We start from the raw sequence: 17,318 nt of genomic DNA on the forward strand, positions 1-17,318 counted from the left end.
CTGCTATCAATCAATCAATTGATAAACATTTATTAAGCATCCATTATGTGCCTGGCACTGTGCTAAACACAAGGGATATGAAAAGAGGCATAAGATAGTCTCTGCCCTCAAGGGACTCAAAATCTAATGGAGGAGACAACAAGCAAGTAAATATATACACACAAGCTGTGTAGAGGATTAATAGGAAAGAACAGAGGGAAGGCACTAAAACTGAAAGGAGTTGGAAAGGCTTCCTGTAGGAGATGGGGTTTTAGTTGAGACTTAAAGGAAGCCAGGGAAGACAGTAGGCAGAAAACATTCCAGTCATGGGGGACATCCAGAGAAAACACTCCAAGCTGAGAGAGGGAGCCAGTGTCACGGGATCAAAGAGAATGTGGCAGAGGGAAGGGTGTAGGAAGACTGGAAAGGTAGGGGAGGTCTAGGTTATGAAGGACTTTAAACTCCAAGCAGAGGATTTTGTATTTGATCCTGAAGGTGATAGGGAGCCATTGGAGTTTATTGAGGAGGAGTGATGAGGATGGATGTCACCCTTTAGTTACTGAATGGAGGGTAGATTGGAGTGGGGAGAGATTTGAGGCAGGTAGACCCACCAGCAAGTTTTGCATTAGGCTGGGTATGAGGTGATAAGGGTCTGCACTAGTGGGGTGGCAGTGCCAGAGGAGAGAAGGGGGCATATTTAAGAGATGTTGCCAAGGTAAAATCAACAGGCCTTGGCAGTGGGGAGTGAGAGATAATATTGGCACCAAGGTTTTGTGCCTTGAGAGACTGGAAGGATGGTATTGCCCTCTACATTAATAGGGAAAGTAGGGAGGGGGAGAATTTAGGGGAAAAGATAATGAATTTGGTTTTAGACATGTTGAGTTTAAGATGTCTACTGGACATCCAGTTCAAGGTATCTTAAAGGCAGTTGGAGACTTGAGATTGGAGATCAATGGAAAGACTGGACAGGATTGGTAGATATGAGAATTATTAGCATAGACATGGTAATTAAATTCATGGAAACTGATGAGATCATCAAGTGAAGTAGTATAAAGGGAAAAGAGAAGTATCCCTGTGGGATACTTAAAGTTAGAGGGTACGATTTAGAGGAGGATCCAGTAAGGAAGACTGCAAAGGTGTGGTCAGATTTGTAGGAGGAGAACCACCAGAAAGTGATGGTGTCTTGAAAACCTAGAGAAAAGAGAGTATCAACGAGAGTGTGATCAATATTGTCAAAAGCTACAGAAAAGTCAAGAAGAATGAAAATATAGAAAAAATCCATTGGATTTGGGAACAAAGAGATCATTGGTAACTTTGGAGACAGTAGTTTCAGTGCAATGATAAGGTTGAAAGCTATGTTGGAAGGGGCTGAAAAGAGAGTGAGAGGAGAGAAAGTGGAGGCACACCTATTGTAGACAGCCTTTTCAAGGAATTTAGCTGCACAGGGCTAAAGGATGATAGTATGGATAGAAGGATCAAGTAAAGGGCATGTTTGTACATAATAGTAAGGAATGAGCCAATTGACAGGAAGAGATTGAAAATAAATGATAGGATGGGGATGACAAGAGAGAGAAGTCTATTGGAAGAGATGGGAAGGAAAAAGATTGCTTGAGAGGTAAAGGGTTGACTTGGGCACCTATGTGGTGCAGTGGATAGTGCTGGACCTGGAGTAAGGAAGACTCACCTTCCTAAGTTCAAATCTGGCCTCAGGCACTTACTCACTGTGTGACCCTGTGTGACACTTAACTCTGCTTTTCTTAGTTTTCTCATCTGTAAAATGAGTTAGAGAAGGAAATGGCAAAGAATTAGAGTATCTTTGTCAAGAAAACCCCAAATAGTGTCATGAAGAATCAGACACAACTGAACAATAACAAGACCACTTTATGTGAGACTGGTGAAGGAGTAGATAGTGGCAAGAGACATATAAGGGATATGATATGAGATGAGGAAGAGAGGAGGAGAGGGAGCTCTTGGTAAATGGCCTCAATTTTTCCTGTAAAATATTGAGGCAAGGTTCTCAGTTGAGCAGGAAAGGAGGACCCATGGGAAGTTTGAGAAGGGATGAAAAAGTTTAGAAGAGCCGCTGTGAAGAGCAAGATAGTGAGTTGATAAGAGAGGTATAGTAGGATTACCTAGCAGAAGTGAAGGCCCATTCTAGGCTGTGTAAAATAAATTAGTGATGAATCCAGTTAGAACAGGTATGTGATGTTCTCTACCTTCATTCAGCAGTATGTGTGTAGGAGCAAAGACACAAATAGTGGGAGTGATCCAAGGCGGAGATTTGCTTGGGCATTATCAATGAAATGATAAGAAAAGTAGGGATTCAAGAGAAAGGAGCAGTGTGGTTGGGTGGGTTGTTATCCTCTTAAATGTTAGTTCCTGAAACCCTGCCAATTAACAGTCAGCTAATAGAGTCAGCTAATTCTTTAGCAAGGGAATTAAAATGACATGATAACAAGGACAGTTATTAAAAAGCATTCCTTGCCCCACCTCCAGTGGTGTATTCTCTCACAAATTTATACAGAATATGTGGAAGGAAGAGTGGACATGAACTTAAAGATGGTGGTGATGTACAAGTATAGGGAGCACAAGTGACCAAGGCAACTCATTGCTCCAGAACTTCAGTACCTCAAGGTCCTTTCTCTTTAGGGAGGGTCCTCATGAAGTTCACTGTGGAATAAGATGTGGGTGGTAGGTGATGAATGAGTTGATCTGCTGGTCAGCTGGGCTAAACCCTCCCAGAGCGCAGAGTCTTTGCTGGAAGGGAGGACTAGTGGGTGGGCTGGCTACTAGTAGGTACAACTTAGGTCAAAGTCACGAGTTGCTTGACTGCTAGGCTCTTCTCAAGGCTGGATGGGGCTACATCATTTTCAGCTGGATAATGAGTACTTTTCTCAACTAGAGTACTACAGTGTTCTTTCAGCTAAAGCAACAACCCTTAGTATAGGATTGATTAAAAACTGTCCTTTTGACTTCTTCAGTTTTTACCCTCAAGGCAGTGAAGGTCTAGGTCAGGGGTGGGGAACCTTTGGCCTCAAGGTCACATGTGACCCTCTAGGTCCTCAAGTGTGTCTCTTTGACTGAATCTAAATTTCACAGAATAAATCATTTTTGGTCTAGATTCTCCTATATAATAATCTTCTGTAATGCCAATACAATATTCATAGCAGCTGCTATGAATATACATATGTATTTCCAGTGTTGAACCACAAAATATAGTAAGCTCTCTTCATTCAAGACCAAACCAAAACATTTATTTGGAGCATCACTATTGAGATACCAGAAGGCAAAACTTAAGAAAGTAACAGAAATATTTGTACATATCACCAAACTGGGGAACACTGACATCTTAAGCATTCTTTCCCTCCAGCCTTCTTGCAAACAAGCCTACTTGCAAGGAAGTCTCTCTAGGTAAGTTCCTCCCTCCACTTGTTCCTCTCCTTTCAAGCAATATAATAAATGTGTTTTTCTAACAAAGACTGGATACTTGATTGGCTTAGCCTAAGAAGCTTGAACATCTACATGCCTTAGCATTTAATTGGAAAAGCATGAAAATACCCATGACCCAGAGCCTGATTGGCTCTGTATCACGGCTCTATGTGACTCAGGATATGTCATAGCTGTGAACTGGGCCAGAGCTCAAAGCAGCAAGACATCTGTGATTGAAATACCTGTGTACCTTTAGAATTGGGAACATCACCCATGTTCCAAGGGAAAAAGGACCACATGTGGTCATATGGGCCTATTAATGGACAAGGAAGACCTTATATTCCATTAACCCTACAGCCTCCTGTTGAGGTCTGGGAACCATACTGAGGTTTGGGGCGCTCAGGACACCAAAATGCCAACATGCCAGGTCCTGCCAAATGAATTTGACTCAAGACTTCTTCCAGTCAAAGTAAAACAAAGTTTATTGAAGATTTACCATATTGTGTTGACTCTTAAGGAGCCTAAGCATTTAAAAATTTGTTTTAAAAATTATTTTATTTGTTTTCAGTTTTCTGTAATCACTCCCATATATCTTAGATTTTTTCCCCTCCCTGTCCCCCTGCCTCCCTGAGACGGCATGCAGTCTTATATAGATTCTACACATACATTCTTATTAAATACATTTTCACCTTAGTCATGTTGTATAGAAGAATTAAAATGAAGGGGAGAAACCATAAAACCAAACCAAACCAAACATAACATAACACAAAAGAAAATGGTCTGCTTCATTTTGTGGTCCAATTCCATAGTTCTTTTTCTGGATGTGGAAGGCATTTTGCCTCAAGAGACCACTGGGAATTTTTTAGGTCCTTGCATTGCTATGAAGGACTAAGTCTACCAGAAAAATTCCTCACACACTGTGGTTGTTGCTGTGTACAAAGTTCTCCTGGTTCTGTTTCTTTCAGTCAGCATCAGTTCATATAGGTCCTTCCAGGCCTCTCTGTTCATCATTTCTTATAGCACAATAATATTCCATTACATTTATATACCACAACTTTTTCAGCCATTACCCAATTGATGGGCATTCCCTTGATTTTTAGTTCTTGGCCACCATGAAGAGAGCTGCTTTAAATATTTTTGTATATGTGGGACCCTTTCCCATTTTTATGATCTCTTTGGGATACAGTCCTAGAAGCAATATTGCTGGGTCAAAGGATACGCACATTTTGTAGCCTTTTGGGCAGAGTTTCAAATTGTTCTCCAGAAAGGTTGGATCAGCTCACAGCTTCACCAACAATGAATTAGTGTTCAAACTCTCCCACATCTTCTCCAGCATTTATCATCTTCTTGTTTTGTCATGTTAGCCAGTCTGATAGGTGTGATGTGGTACCTCAGTTGTTTTGATTTGCATCTCTCTAACCAATAGAGATTTAGAGCATTTTTTCATATTGCCAGGCCTAGAGGCCTGTGTGGGCTACCTGAGTCTTCTTACCTCACCTCCGAGGTCTTCGGTTGGCCAAAACCGGATGCTCATATGAGAGAAAGGACGTTCCAGAGTCGAACAAGGGTTGAGCTTTATTTCAGGGTCTAGTTACAAGTGCAGGGAGATCTTCCTTAGGAGGAAGAGGGGGAGATTTCCTAAGGAGGCTAGGATCTTAAGGGATTGGAAGTAGAAGTACAAGCGGGGAGAGAGGGGGAGGGGAGAGAGGAAAGAAGAGAAGCGGAGCCTACTGTCCTCTTGGCTCCTCACGTGCTAAGAGAGCTTTCAGGCTTCCTCAATCCTACTCAACCTTCAGCCACACAGTTTGCATCTGAATACCGTGCTGTTAGATAACAATAGTGTGCCCAGATCCGGGACGACCTCGAGGGCAGGGAGACTCCACCCATCACGTATCTCCCGGGGAGAGGCGGAAATACCCGAGCTAGCCGAGCTAGCTCAGTCTGACCTTCTCGAATCCCCGCTGTTCATGGAGGGCCTCGTAAGACTCTAAGATTTAGAAGTCCCACTTTTACCCGCCCGAGACCGTCCACACGGATTTGAACTTCCAATCCCAACATCATTTGATTATAGATAGCTTTAATTTCTTCCTCGGAAAACTGCCTGTTCATATCCTTTGACCATTTATCAATTGGGGAATGACTTGTATTCTTGTAAATTTGACTCAGTTCTCTTTATATTTTAGAAATGAGGCCTTTACCACAGATACTAATTGCAAAAATTCTTTCCTAGTTTCTGCTTTTCTCCTGATCTTGATTGCATTGGGTTTGTTTGTACAAAAACTTTTCAATTTATTGTAATAAAAATTATCCAATTTGCACTTTATAATATTCTCTATCTCTTGTTTGATCAAAAATTTCTCCATTCTCCGTAAAAATGACAAATACATTATTCCTTGGTCCCCTAATTTGTTTATAGTATCAGTCTTTATACCTAGATCATGTATCCATTTGGATTTTATTCTTGTGTACGGTGCCAGGCATTGGTCTATGCTCAGTTTCTAACATACTGTTAGCCAGTTTTCCCAGCAATTTTTGTCAAACAGTGAGTTTTTATTCCAGAAGCTGGGGTCCTTGAGTTTATCAAATAGTAGATTGCTATATTAATTGACTACAGTGTCTTGAGTACCTAACCTATTCCACTGGTCTACCCCTCTACTTCTTAGCCAGTACCAAGTGGTTTTGATGATTGCTGCTTTATAGTACAATTTTAAATCTGGTCTAGGCCACCTTCCCTAGCATTTCTTTTCATTAGTTCCCTTGATATTCTGGACCTTTTGTTCTTCCAGATGAATTTTGATATTATTTTTTCTAGCTCTAGAAAATAATTATCTGGCAGTTTGATTGGTATGGCACTGAATAAGTAAATTAATTTAGGTAGAATTGTCATTTTTATTATCTTAGCTTGGCCTGTCCATGAGCAACTGACGTGTTTCCACTTACTTAGATCTGACTTTATTTGTGCGAAAAGTGTTTTGTAATTGTGTTCATGTAGTCCCTAGGTTTGTTTTGGCAGGTAGACTCCCAGATATTTTATAGTGTCTACCATAGTGAGCCTAAGCATTTTGTGACACTTCTATTGACAAGTGGGCCAGACAGAATTTCAGCTAGACAGAGTCAGAGCTGGATTGAATCTGAGCACCTTCATGGAGGTGAGATGGAACTTATATACAGAAAGATCCTGGGAAAGATCTAGAGGTGGTCTAGTAGTCTGGGAGGAGGGTCTAAATATTGATGAGATTGGGGTAACTAGTGATGTAATCAAGGGTGAGAAACAGCTGGAGGCAATTGGGAGGTATCAGTCAATGGAGGGCTTGGGTGGGAAGTAATCTAGGATAGGCCAGGTTAGGTTAAGGGTAACAGATTTGGGTATGAAAAGCCAGATTTAGTGGGAAGATTCAAGGGGAGTACAAGGAGGTTCTCTGACTCTGAACCCCATCCTTCCCTGTAAAGCACTCTACTTTGTTTTAGGGTGAATAGTTTCACCTCCCAAATCATATTCCTTTGGGGAATCTTATGTAGATAAGTGACTAGAGACAAAGATTTGAATGTAATAACTTCATTGACTTTGCTGGCCTTTTCATTAACTTAGACTTTCTAGGGTAGAGAATGTTTTAGTTCACTGACTTCTCTGGCTTCCTCTAAGTTTCAACTAAAATCCCATCTTTTCCAGGGAGCCTTTCCCAACCCTACTTAATTCTATTGTCTCCTCTCTATTGATTTCTTATTTATCCTGTATATAACTTACTGTGTATGTATTTGTTTGCATATTATCTTCCCCCGTTAGACTGTAAGTTCCTTGAGGTCAGGGACTGTCTTTTGCCTCTACAATGCTTGGCACTTAGTAAGTGCTTAATAAATCTTTATTGATTGATTGATTAAAGGCTTTCTCCTTTACATGTCAATTTCTAAGTAGACTAAGTAGACCTTCGACTTTTGCTTGTCTCACTGGTCTATGCCTCTTTCATAAGTCATAGATGAAACTATTAAACAACACAAGGTAAAGGATATGTTTTTTGGGGGGCAATCTATTGGAGACCTCCAAGTTGATGTTGAACCATTAATGAGTGCTTTTTTGACCTAATAACTCAGGCAGTTCTGAATCTTCGATTTTATATTATTCATCCATCATTTCTCTATTTTGTTTATAAGAATATCATTCGATCCTTTATCAAATGCTTAAATGTAGGTGAGCTATATGTATAGTTTAATTGAATTCAATAAACATTTACTGAATGTCTACTGTATGAAATGATGAGGATACAAATAAGAATAAGAAAAGCAGTTGCTCCCTTCAAGAAGCTTATAATCTAACGGGGAAGACAACATAGCAAAGGAAGCTGAAAGGGGTGGGGCACTAAGGGTATCTTGCACCATGCCATGATGTTCAGTGGAGTGGAAACCAAACAGAGCTACTGATGGAGATTTACCTGGAAAATTCTGAAAAGTTCAGGGCTTCAGGAAAGGCTTTGGGAGGAGTTTATTGCTTTACCTTCCAGCCAATTCTCTGATTGGAGAATCAGAGGGAAGAGGCAACTGAGGGAATCTGAGAAGATCTTAAGTATCAAAAAGTGAGTCAGTCATCAAGGTGATAAGATTTCTGGTAACCAGTTTATTATGATATTCATCTGAGTCAAAACCAAGGAGAACTGCTGATGGCCTGGAACATAGCACTCCTTTGACTTACTTCTTTAGCATTTTTGTCAATAAAGGACATGCAGTTAGTCTGGGATCACTGTTCTTGATGAGGCCATACCTATGCAGGCTCTTAGTAATTACTACTTCTTTTCCTAGACATAAACCAGCTCTTTAAAAATATGTTTCAGACTTTGCCAGGAATCAAAATTAAATTCACTGCCCCATCATTTGCAGCCTCCACTTTTCTCTCTCTTTTTGAAAATCAGGTTACTTTATAGCAATATAGAAAAAGGAATTGTAGTAATTAGAATAAACAAGGAGGAAAAAAAACTATCATTCTTTTCAGATGATATGTTGGTATACTTAAAGTATCAACTAAAAAACTAGTTGAAACAATGAACAACTTTAGCAAAGTTGTGGGATATAAAATAAACCCAGATAAATCATTAGCATTTTTATATATTAACAACAAAGTCCAGCAGGAAGAGACATAAAGAGAAATTCTATTTAAAACAACTGCAGACAATATAAAATACTTGCAACTCAGGAACTATATGAATGTAATTACAAAACAATTTTCATGCAAAGACAGATCTAAGCAATTGGACAAATATTAATTGCTCATGGGCAGGTTGAGCCATATAATAAAAATTACAATTCTATTAAATTAATTTACTTATTCAGTGCTATACCAATTAAGTGACTGAAAAGTTTTATAGAGCTAGAAAAAAATAATAACAGCACTCATCTAGAAGAACAAAAGATCAAGAATTCCAAGGGAATTGATGAAAAAAAATGTGAAGGAAGGCCACCTTGTAGTACCACATCTCAAATGATATTACAAAGTGATAATCATCAAAACAATCTGGTACTGGCTAAGAAATAGAGAGGTAGATCAGTACAATAGATTAGACAGACAATAAATAGTAGTAAATGACCATAGTAATTTAGTGTTTCATAAACCCAAAGATCCAAGCTTTTGGGAGAAGAACTCACTATTTGACAAAAATTGCTGGGAAAACTAGAAAACTGTTTGGCAGAAATTAAGTATAGACCAATTATCTCACACCACATACCAAGTTAAGGTCAAAATGGGTATGTTATTTAGACATAAATATGATATTTTAAGCAAATTAGGGAAGCATGGAAAATTTTATCTGTCAAGGCTAGGGATAAGGGAAGAATTTATGACCAAACAAGAGATAGAGAAGATCATGGGATGTAAAATAGATAATTTTGATTATATTAAATTAAAAAGATTTTATTAATAATAATGATAATGATAGGGACACTAATGTATTATTGGTTGAATTGTGAACTGATTCAACCATTCCTGAGAACAATTTGGAACTATGCCCAAAGGTCTGCAAAACTGTGCATACCCTATAGGTATGTATCCTAGGTCTGTATCCTAGAGAGATCAAAGAAAAAGGAAAAGGATCTATTTGTACAAAATTACTTATGGCAGTTCTTTTTGTAGTGACAAAGAATTGGAAGTTGTGAGGATGCCCATCAATTGGGAAATGGTTCAACAAGTTGAAGTATATGATTATGGTGGAATGCTGTTGTGCTATAAGAAATGATTAGCAGGATCCTTTCAGAAAAAACCTAGGAAGATTTATATGAACTGATGCAAAGTGAAATCATTTCAGAACCAGAACATTGTAACAGCTATATTGTACAAGCTATTCTCAACAATGCAGTGATCCAAGACAGTTCTGAAGGACTCGTGATGAAAAATGCTATCCACCTCCAGAGAAAGAAGTGATGCTAGTCTGAATGCAGATTGAAGCATACTTAATTTTATCACTTTCCTTATTTTTCTTGTTTTTTTTTTTTTTTTTTGCATGATTTCATGTGTACAATTGATATCACACTTCCTGCCTTCACAATGAGTCAGGGAGGGAATGGAAGAGAGAGAATTTGAAACTCAAAATTTAAAAAAAATGAATGCTAAAAATAAATACATAATAATTAAAAAGGAGAATCAAATTATTTGCCTTTCTTCAGTTTTGCAGCACCCCACCCATCTGTCAGTCTTTTAAAGATATTTCAATAGTTTCATCTCAATTTTTTAGAACCCATCTAAGTTCAGTGACTTGGATTCACAAGACTGAAAGGAGCTTTTCTTCCACTATTTCCTCATTTATCTTGAGTTTTAACTGCCTATCAATCATTTTTGTTTGGTCCTTCCTTTCTTGTCCTAAAATCATTTGCCTTGGCATAAAAGAACCAGAGGCAAATGAAGAGTAGAATTGTTCTGTAGTATTTCTATCATCTTATCGTTATCCCTTGTGTGTCCTTTCTTTGATTTTCCTATTTTCCTTAATATAATTTATTTATTTTTATTGATACATTTGTCTTTCTCTAACATTTATTTATGAATATATAACTCATTCACTCCCTGGACAAGTAAGTCTTTTTTTTTTTTTAATAATAAAAGTTTAGAAAGCCAAAAACAGTTTAGCAAAGCAACCAACACATTGACTGCATCTGATAGCAGATATATCATCTCATAACCCATGGTTCTTCACCTCTTCAAATGAATTATCTCTTCAGTACCAAGCTTGTTAAGCTTTGTCATAATTAGCCTGTATTCTCTTTCATTTTACCTTTCTTTCTGTTTACATTGTTATTTTCATTGTGTATATTATTTCCCTGTTTCTGCTTACTTCTCTTATTTCATATGAATTTTTTGATGTTTCTTTGAATTCTTCAAATTTGTCATTTCTTAATGGTGCATACATTGTAGTGCTTATCCATTCTCCAGTTGATGGACACTTAATTTCTTTCCAGTTCCTTGCTAGTACAAAAAGTGCTGCTGTGAATAATTTGGTATTTGTGGGGCCTTTCTTCCTGTCTTTGATCTCCTTGGTGTATATATACTTAAGAGTGGGATCTCTGGGTTTAAGGATGTGGCAATTTGAATCATTTTTTAAAAGCACAATTCCAAACTGTGTTCCAGATACCTATATATATAAACATTTTGAATTTAATTTTATGTGATTTTAAAAATTAATCTATTCTTCCCACCATTTAATAAAAAAAGAAAAGAAAAAGAAAACCCTCAATAAATACCTGCTTAGTCCAGAAAAAAGAAATTCTCTCATCAGTCAGGTCCAAAAATGTACATCTCTTTTCTGCATTTTAGTCCATTACCTTTTTCGGCAACAGGTGAGAGGTGTCATTTTAATTATTTTGGACTCATGCATTGATCAGAGTACTACAGACTAAAGTTTTTCCCCCCATAATGTTACCATTGTAAAAATTGTTCTCTTAGTTCTGCCTACTTGCTCTATATCAATTCATAAAGATCTTCCTAATTTCTTCTGAAAATGTTCATTTTATCATTTCTTATGGCATAATAATATTCTGTTACATTTATATACCACAATTTGTTTAGCCATTCCCTCATAGGAAGACACCCTTTTAGTTTACAATTTTTGACTATCATGAAGAGATCTGCTTTAAATATTTTTGTACATATGTTTTTTTCCTCTTTCTTTGATTTCTGTGGGGCTATCAGTCTAGTAGCCATGTACTTAAAAACATTTTTTAAAAATTCTGAACTTAAACACCAAAAAGAGAGCATTTTTATACACACAGCAGAACACAAGAGGGTTCTATAATGAAGTCATGAATTTCTATTACTTAAAAAAAAAATTCTTCCATACACTTAATATGCATTACCAGTCTCAACTCATTCTGAATTTTAGTGCTCCTGAAATGATTCTTATAGAACCATGTAACAATTGTATTAATATTCTGTTACTTGCCCTTGCTTCATCTTCTATATATGCTTTTAAAAAAATTTAAGTTGGTTAATTAATTTTCTGTGTATCTAATTTGGACTCCTTAGATGGTTTCCTTTTTTTTTCCTCAATGGAATGATCTCCATTTAATGTATTCAGAATTTCATTCTTTTTTTATTTTTCAAGAAGAAAGGATAATTTATTCATGAGTTAGTAAGAATTTGGAAATCAATTATATTGGAGCATAAGATAATAGTATCTTAATTGATGCTAAACATACTATTATGGAAAGGGAGCAGTTCCTCGAAAGGGATGGGTGTGCTGTTGGTCTGCTTCATACTTTGCAAGTACCTCCTGAATTCTTTCCTTGAGCTCTTCCTCCGCCATCAGATCTGCTTCATACTCTTTCCTTTCTTCTGCCTTTTCTGCCTCTCACATCTTTCGTGGGTGTTCAATCTGAGCTTGCAGTTGCTCCAGGGTTTCCCTGAATTTTTTTTTCTGTAACTTGTAGTCGTCTGGTGGCCAAGACATCATCCATTAGTCGTTCTCTTGCATCCTTTTCAAGCATCAGCTGTGCGTCCTTCTTGGCTTTTATTTTTGTTGCCCTCCGCCGCTATGATTTTGTCTGCCTCATCCTCATGATTTCTCTCAGCTTCCCAGCCCTGATTCAGATAGGCCTGATATACCTTTCCCTCCCTCTCACTGTCTTCTGTCTTTTGCCTTTGCTCTTCATTCTCATCTCGTGTTTCTTACGAGAAATTTCTAAAGGCTTGTTGTCCTCGGCTCTTTCCTGTCTTGGAGGGCTTTCTGCAGAATGTCCCTGGTCTGACACATTTTCCTCTGCTTCTCCAGCCTCTCTCTTTCTTTATCTCTTTTCTGCTGGGCTATTCTCTTTTCCACTAATAGGCCTTCTTCCTTTAGATGCTTGGCCTCTTGTTTCTGAGCATTAAGAGTAGCCAGTTGGACGTAAGAGTGCCTGCTCCTCTCTCTTGGCTTTCTCAGCGGCTTCTTTAGCTTCTCTCTTTTCCTTTGCTAATCTGTCATGTTCCCACAGCTCAATGAACAGTTTTCTGTCATTTTCTGTTTTCTCAGTTCTTCATTAAATGCTCCCCGTGCTACTCCTTCTTCACACACTTCCTTCTCGTGGGCTTGGATCAAGTAGTTACGGAGATCGTCATAGTGTTCCCTGAATTGTTGGTCTCGGTATTTTTTAGCAACAAACTCTTGTCTCTCTTTTTCTCTTGCTTCTCTTAATACTCGAGTTTTCTCCCTCAACTCATCTTGTCTAATCTTTGCTATGTTTTCCTTTTTTCCAATTTCAGTCAAATATTCATTTTCTTCAGCTTCCAGGAGTTCCCGACGTCTGTTTCTTCTTTCTTCAGTAATTATCAACAATCCTTGCATAACATCTTCCACTTTTCTCTGCACAAGTTTGTTCAAAGAAAGTCGGTCAATGTCGTCTTCCACTCAACATCCAAGTGAAACTGTTCATTCTCTTTAATGGAAGCTTCAATGGCTTCTTTCTTAAGAGCATTATGTCTAATTTTACGGAGATGTTTATCAACATGTCCTTCAGGAGGCTTGGCCCTCAGAGCCACTACAAAGGGCGTCGCGCCCTTCGCCCTTCACCTCGCGTAGCAAAGCCCTCTCCATAGTTGCTCTCTGCGCTGCCTCGGCAGCTGCCCAGGGCGACTCTCCTAGGGCATCTCCCTCAGAATTTCATTCTTAAGAGCTGCCATCCCCTGCCCCCCATCACTCTTGTTCCTGACAAATTATAGGCTACGGGATCTCACCAATCTTTGTTCTGAATTCAGTGACATTTGGTCTCCTACACTCTAGAGTGAATACTAAAATATGCATAGCTCTCTTTTCATTTTCTTTTTTTTTTCAAACCTTTTTTTTTTAAAATTAAATTTATTTATTTAACTTTTAACATTCATTATCACAAAATTTTGGGTTACAAATTTTCTCCCCTTTTATCCCCTCTCCCCCAAACACCAAGCATTCTAATTGCCCCTATGACCAATCTGCTCTCTCTTCTATCATCCCTCTCTGCCCTTGTCTCCATCTTCTCTTTTGTCCTGTAGGGCCAGATAGCTTTCTATACCCCTTTACCTGTATTTCTTATTTCCTAGTGGCAAGAACATTACTCAACAGTTGATCCTAACACTTTGAGTTCCAACTTCTTTACCTCCCTCCCTCTCTACCCCTTCCCTTTGGAAGGCAAGCAATTCAATATAGGCCAAATCTGTGTAGTTTTGCAAATGACTTCCATAATAGTTGTGTTGTATAGGACTAACTATATTTCCCTCCATCCTATCCTGTCCCCCATTACTTCTATTCTCTTTTGATCCTATCCCTCCCCATGAGTGTCGACCTCGAATTGTACTCTCCTCCCCTTCCCTCCCTTCTATCATCCCCCCCACCCTGCTTGTCCCCTTATCCCCCACTTTCCTGTATTGAGATAGGTTTTCATACCAAAATGAGTGTGCATTTTATTCTTTCCTTTAGTGGAATGTGATGAGAGTAGACTTCATGTTTTTCTCTCACCTCCCCTCTTTATCCCTCCACTAATGAGTCTTTTGCTTGCCTCTTTTATGAGAGATAATTTGCCCCATTCCATTTCTCCCTTTCTCCTCCCAATATATTTCTCTCTCACTGCTTGATTTCATTTTTTTTTTAAGATATGATCCCATCCTCTTCAATTCACTCTGTGCACTCTGTCTCTATGTATGTGTGCGTGTGTACATGTGTGTGTGTGTGTAATCCCACCCAGTACCCAGATACTGAAATGTTTCAAGAGTTACAAATATTGTCTTTCCAAGTAGGAATGTAAACAGTTCAACTTTAGTAAGTCCCTTATGACTTCTCTTTGCTGTTCACCTTTTCATGGTTCTCTTCATTCTTGTGTTTGAAAGTCAAATTTTCTTTTCAGCTCTGGTCTTTTCATCAAGAATGCTTGAAAATCCTCTATTTCATTGAAAGACCAATTTTTCCCCTGAAGTATTATACTCAGTTTTGCTGGGTAGGTGAGTCTTGGTTTTAGTCCTATTTCCTTTGACTTCTGGAATATCCTATTCCATGCCCTTCGATCCCTTAATGTAGAGGCTGCTAGATCTTGTGTTATCCTGATTGTATTTCCACAATACTTGAATTGTTTCTTTCTAGCTGCTTGCAATATTTTCTCCTTGACCTGGGAACTCTGGAATTTGGCCACAATGTTCCTAGGAGTTTCTCTTTTTGGATCTCTTTCAGGCGGTGTTCTGTGGATTCCTTGAATATTTATTTTGCCCTCTGGTTCTAGAATCTCAGGGCAGTTTTCCTTGATAATTTCATGAAAGATGATGTCTAGGCTCTTCTTTTGATCATGGCTTTCAGGTAGTCCCATAATTTTTAAATTGTCTCTCCTGGATCTATTTTCCAGGTCAGTTGTTTTTCCAATGAGATATTTCACATTATCTTCCATTTTTCCATTCTTCTCGCTTTGTTCTGTGATTTCTTGCTTTCTCATAAAGTCATTGGCCTCTATCTGTGCCATTCTAATTTTGAAAGAACTATTTTCTTCAGTGAGCTTTTGAATCTCCTTTTCCATTTGGCTAATTCTGCTTTTGAAAGCATTCTTCTCCTCATTGGCTTTTTGAACCTCTTTTGCCAATTGAGTTAGGCTAGTTTTCAAGGTGTTATTTTCTTCAACATTTTTTTGGGTCTCCTTTAGCAGGGAGCTGATCTGCTGTTCATGCTTTGACTTCATGTCTCTCATTTCTCTTCCCAGCTTTTCCTCTACCTCTCTAACTTGATTTTCAAAATCCTTTTTGAGCTCTTCCATGGCCTGAGCCCATTGGGTGGGCTGGGACACAGAAGCCTTGATTTCTGTGTCTTTGCCTGGTGGTAAGCATTGTTCTTCCTCATCAGAAAGGAAGGGAGGAAATGCCTGTTCACCAAGAAAGTAACCTTCTATAGTCTTATTTCTTTTCCCTTTTCTGGGCATTTTCCCAGCCAGTGACTTGACCTCTGAATATTCTCCTCACACCCACCACGCCTCCTGATCCTCCTAGCCAGCGTTTGGGGTCTGAGATTCAAATGCTGCTTCCAGCCTTAGGGCTTTTGGCGGGGGCAGGGCTGCTATTCAGTGTGAGATTAAGTTCAGGTGGTCAGGTCGGGGCAGGGCCACCTCTCAGGCTCAGTTCTCTCAGGGGGTTTATGCACAGACCTTCCACAATGGATCCAGGCTCCTGCCCCCTTGGGGAGCCCCGTCTGCAGCCGTCTCTCAGCTTCTACCTCCCGGGGGGGCCTGAGTTATGGGGGCACCCCACTCCCCTCTCGACCCGCCAAAGAGACTCTCTCACCAACCCCCGTCACCTGTGGGTGGAGGGACTTGTGCAGCTGCTGGAGATCCCGTCCCTGAAGCCCACTCGGATCTGTTCCTCTTGGTGCCGCCGCGGCGGCAGGGCTGCACTCAGCTCCCAGTCCCGGCGCTGCCCAGTCCGCAGCGCGAAGGACCCCCCACGAGAGGTTTGCAGGTCTCTCTGGAACAGAAATCTCCCTCGTTCCAATGTTCCGTGGCCTCTGGGTGCAGAATTCGCCATGAGTTACTTCCCTGTAGCCGTTCTATGAGTTGTGGGTTCGGAGCTATGTGTATGTACGTCTTTCTACTCTGCCATCTTTCTTTTCATTTTCTATTATGAATTCTAAGACAGAGTGGTCTCTTTTCCCTACAAGGGTGCCATTTCTGCTCCTACTTTGGCAACAAATTCTATCTTTTGAAGGATTGAAATCATTATTAAAGAAAACCAAAAATTTACTGTCTCTTCTGTTTTTGTCAGAGAGGGCACTAGTAGATAAGTGAAATCTCCCATCACTACTTTTATCATACCCCCATTCTGGAATTGTGATTCATTTTCCAAACATCTCATCCATTGATTCCTTCTGTCTAGTTGGTTTGTAGTACACAACCATGCCAGTTATAAAGTAGGTCACACCTCTAGCCTGTGGTATTTGTCCCTCTTCTAGAGTTCAATGTTTTCAGTTTCCTTCCTTGTAAAACCTGCTCTCAGAATGAGTTGAAACCTGAACTGAAGTGTAAATGACTCATGATAATTTGAGTGCTCACCACTGACGGTATTAGCATTTTAGTGAAGCTGAAGGAATGAGGCTTCAATGGTACAATGTCAAGGATCATTGGGTAAATGAGGGAGGTGTTTTTATGGGTTAAACGAACCTTTCTAGTTTTGTTAGACTTATATGATGTAGGTGGTTGCTTTCTCCATGTATCCTTAAAGTCTGTCCTAGCAGCTCTTCTACTGGTACCAGATGGACATAGTCCTTAAAAGCCCTGGCTGAATTGGAGCATCTTTGTCACAATAGCAAGTTCGCTAAGCCGAATCTTCCAAGTGTCCCAGGTGTAGGAATGGAAAAGAATTCTGATTTTTGGAGGAAGAGAACTGAGTTGAAATCCTGGCTCTGACACTTAACTGCCTTTGTGATCTTGAGAAAGTCTTACCTTACCTACCTTATTTACAGTTT

At 39.3% G+C, this 17,318-nt stretch overlaps 1 long non-coding RNA gene and 1 pseudogene across 1 annotated transcript in view; one reads left to right on the forward strand and one right to left on the reverse strand.

The window, feature by feature from the left end:
* LOC140510303 (uncharacterized) overlaps positions 1–17,318 on the forward strand; it is a 133,012-nt gene that overhangs the window by 43,660 nt on the left and 72,034 nt on the right. The gene's annotated exons all lie outside the window — the stretch shown is intronic.
* Positions 11,998–13,526, reverse strand: LOC140524340 (cilia- and flagella-associated protein 53 pseudogene; annotated as a pseudogene).

The sequence above is a fragment of the Notamacropus eugenii genome, chromosome 1 (assembly GCF_028372415.1).
Source record: "Notamacropus eugenii isolate mMacEug1 chromosome 1, mMacEug1.pri_v2, whole genome shotgun sequence".
NCBI lineage: Eukaryota > Metazoa > Chordata > Mammalia > Diprotodontia > Macropodidae > Notamacropus > Notamacropus eugenii.